Here is a 3808-nt window from a genome sequence, read left to right as displayed (position 1 = left end):
TATCTAGCAAAATGTGCATGACTGAATGTGGTGATAAATATATCCTGAAACTTGAGAAATACCCATTTCAATCCAGAACCAGTAGACTCCCTCTGGGATCTATGTGGAAGCCCAATGCAATAGACAATCCAAAACTGACTGCCAGCTTCACAACGAAAATTAGGAGCATATTTTCCAATACAGTATATTCATTTCTAGGGATTTATATGTTGCATGCAAACCCAGCATTGTTCATAATCATAATTGTTGTGAATGAGGTAGCGAGACACTTTCTTGAACCCAGCCCCCAGTCCAAAAAACAGTCTTCCCCCATCGCCCTCTGCTTCTTTCCATGAAGCCAATTTTCTGTCCAGTCGGCTTGCTCTCCCTGGTTGGGGAAAGATTTAGACCCAGCAAGGACTGGCAAGATATTCCCAAATCGAGGTGGAGAGAGATTCAGTGAGGAACCTGCAGGTGAAAGTGTTCCCATATTTCCAACTTGTCCATGGTGGTGGAACTTGCAGGGTTGCGAGGTGCTGTCCAGGTATCCTCAGCCAGCACACATGAATTAGAAGCATGAATCAGTCATTATTATAACTGATCTGACTCTGCCTTTATCTCTGCACCACTCATACTAACCACCCCTTTCTTAGGGGGTCAATATCCAAACTCATTACCTATCTTCCACCACTGGTAAAGGTGGGGCATCTTCATTCAGACCATGGCGTTCCCAATCAGCAATCTCATGTTGCTCCTGTGTGTGATTCGACATCCACCTCACCTTCCACATTTAACGTAACCAGACACTCATTCGATGGTATATACCCTGACTTACCTGAAGCACCATATCATTGGCCACTGCCTAGCTCTTACTGTCATCAGTTCACAGTTAATCCTGTTCTCGCTTCTGTAACTCTCAACCACATCAATATTTGGGATAACAAAACACAACATCACTTACCGGTTTCATGAATCGCCTTGGCTAACTTCCTGTTGGCTCGCTCGACCACTCCCAAACTTCGCAGATAGTATGGAATATGATACTTCTGTCTGCTACCCAGCAACTGGTACATTTCCTTCAATAAAATGTGTTCCATTGTCTTGCATGGGCATTCCTCCTTGAGGTATAACCTTATTCACCATTATCTTTGTTTCCATTAGTGCAGAATAATCTCATGTGGCATAAAGTTTCTATCCATTTTGTGAAGGGATCAGTCATTACTAACCAAAATCACTTGCCTTTAACTGGATCCAATTTTTCCATTTAATTGATCTGAATATTCTGCCAAGATTTGCATGGGCCTGGATAGTGGCCAATCTGCACCTTACATTTCTTTGCTTTCCTATATTTAGCACATATAATGCAACTCTGAAAATATATTCTTACATCTCTCCCCATTCCTGGTTGAGTCAGGATTGCCTCAATATGTGTAACATCCTCTCCTGTACGAGTGATACCGTGGTATGACTTCAGGAGCTATTGGCTCAGACATCGCGGTGCACATCCCATTTTCTCATTTAGGCCCGTTGGCTCCCATGTCTTTATCTCATTCTCATCTTCGGGTTCTTTTGATGTCTACCACCTCTACACACAATGCCGTCTGCCGCGTCCTCAGCAGGCACTAAACCCAGCAAGGCTTCTTTTGTTGGCATAACCTTTGCTCTGGGACTGCACATTTAGTTGGTCTCCACTTCCTTATTTACAGCTACTTCCTTAGGTCTCCCAGTCACCTCAACAAATTGTCTAATTCTTGTCTAATTGTCCATACTTCACCTCTACCTTACCAGTCGTCATAAACCCTAACCTTGCACCAGCTATCATGTAATCATGCACTATCCCAAATGCATATCGGCTATCAGCATATATATTTACTCGCCTTCCTTCTCCCTGCTCCCAAGGGCTAGTGAGTCCACCGCATGGGCAGCATCGCTCTTTGTAATGCCCCTCTACCCAGTATTAGCAGCCATCCTGTTTTGTGAACACCATCATAATACTTCCTCAAGCTGGCGTACATTTCCTTGTCAGGGTCTAACAGTGGTTCCTCTTTCACCCAGCTCTGACTATCTTGTCCAGTTTGGGCACTGCACTCATCATGTTCTAGCATGGTACTTTATTTATATGGTACTTTATTTGTCAAAGAACCGAGGCACAGTGAAATTCATTTTTCTATACAATTCAGTACAAGTGTCACTATACATAAGCACTTAGATGTATCTTACATAAGCATCTCAAATAGCAGTTGTACACTGAGACAGTATACAGAGTCGCCAGTTTCGCGACTTCTGAAATTATTCCAGTGCCCGAGTTAACCTCAACATGTTCACCGATTGAACCCTTGGCAACAAAATAGTTTCCCATTTTGCCTGCCAACTATCAGAAATCACTTTCACTCTCCTGGTGTTCAACAGATCCATAATTGCATGTTCTGTCCTCAAGATCATCTCTTTATTCATTACACTGGTTTACTCATCCTTACTGTCCTAAATATACAGATGTATATATATATATATATATATATATATATACATATATAGAGATAGAGAGAGAGAGAGAGAGAGAGAGAGAGAGAGAGAGAGAGAGAGAGATGTGTGTGTGTGTGTGTGTGTGTGTATATATATACATATATGTGTGTGTGTACATATATCTTTATATATATAAATGTACATATATATGGGTAATATAAGCTGGGAGAACACCCTAAATGTTTTTTTGAAGGTAAGTTACACTAATTTAGCAGTTTTTAGAAGATCCTTTGTTTCGGTGTAATGGCTAAAGTCTGTACTCGCGTAATGTGCATAAAATGGGTGAGATCAAATTCTCAGCACCTCTGTACACAGTGGAGTGAAAGGCATTTGTGTTTAGCAATCTTAGAACAATATTGCTCACATTTCAAAATAATCCTTGAAGTCTCTTTGTAATCTGATAATTTATTTTAGCACATAAATACAAATGCTGACAGAGCAATATTCAAAATTGACTGGTAGATAGCTTTGGCAAACGTTAAGAAGAAATTATGAGATTCTATATGAACATTAAGAGCAAAAGGCTAACAATGGAGAAAATATGGTCCCTGAAACATCATATATGTGCAGCACAGGAGATGGGCGAGTTCTTAAATGAATATTTCTCATCTGTATTTGGAAAAGGACATAGACAATTCAAGAAAGAGAATTGTGATGTTTTGAAAATATCACATTACTAAAGAGGAGGTGGTAGCAGTCATAAATAGCATAAAGGTGGGTAAATTACCAGGGCCTGACCAAATGTATCCTCGGATATTGTAGGCACAAAATTGCTGGGGCTGTATCGGAGATATTTGTACCATCATTAAAGACTAAAATGTGGCGAATGTGCATTAAAGAAGGGCTGCAAAGACAAGCAAGAAACTGCAGGCTTGCAAGGCTTCAGCTTTCTTGGATACTGTCGACTGGTCCATGGGCCTTCATCTCTATCCGGATTGACTCCATCCAGACGAGCTGGCAGTCTTGTTGGTGAGGGGCCCAGTCTGAGGAAGGTTTTTACATATCCACTCCTCCATACTGGTCTCATCCCGTTTATGTTCCATCACCATCATGTCTTTTTCTTGGGATTGATGGCTTGTCCCCAGGCGTGGCCACCCTGGTTGTCTCCCCCATGGAATTGGGGTTTCCTTTGGTAAAATGTTTACTCCTGATTCCTTTGATACATCCATTCTCAAGATTGTTCACTCTAAATGTTCACGTACCCATAACGGGAAGGGGTCAATCTCCATTATTTCTACGAATAGCCCCGACCACTCATCATCCTGCTGCTGACATTCCCATCTCCCTACAGGTGGTGAGCAGGCCA

Source organism: Rhinoraja longicauda, chromosome 3 (assembly GCF_053455715.1).
Source record: "Rhinoraja longicauda isolate Sanriku21f chromosome 3, sRhiLon1.1, whole genome shotgun sequence".
Taxonomy (NCBI): Eukaryota; Metazoa; Chordata; class Chondrichthyes; order Rajiformes; family Arhynchobatidae; genus Rhinoraja; species Rhinoraja longicauda.
Note: the sequence above shows the minus strand (reverse complement) of the source record.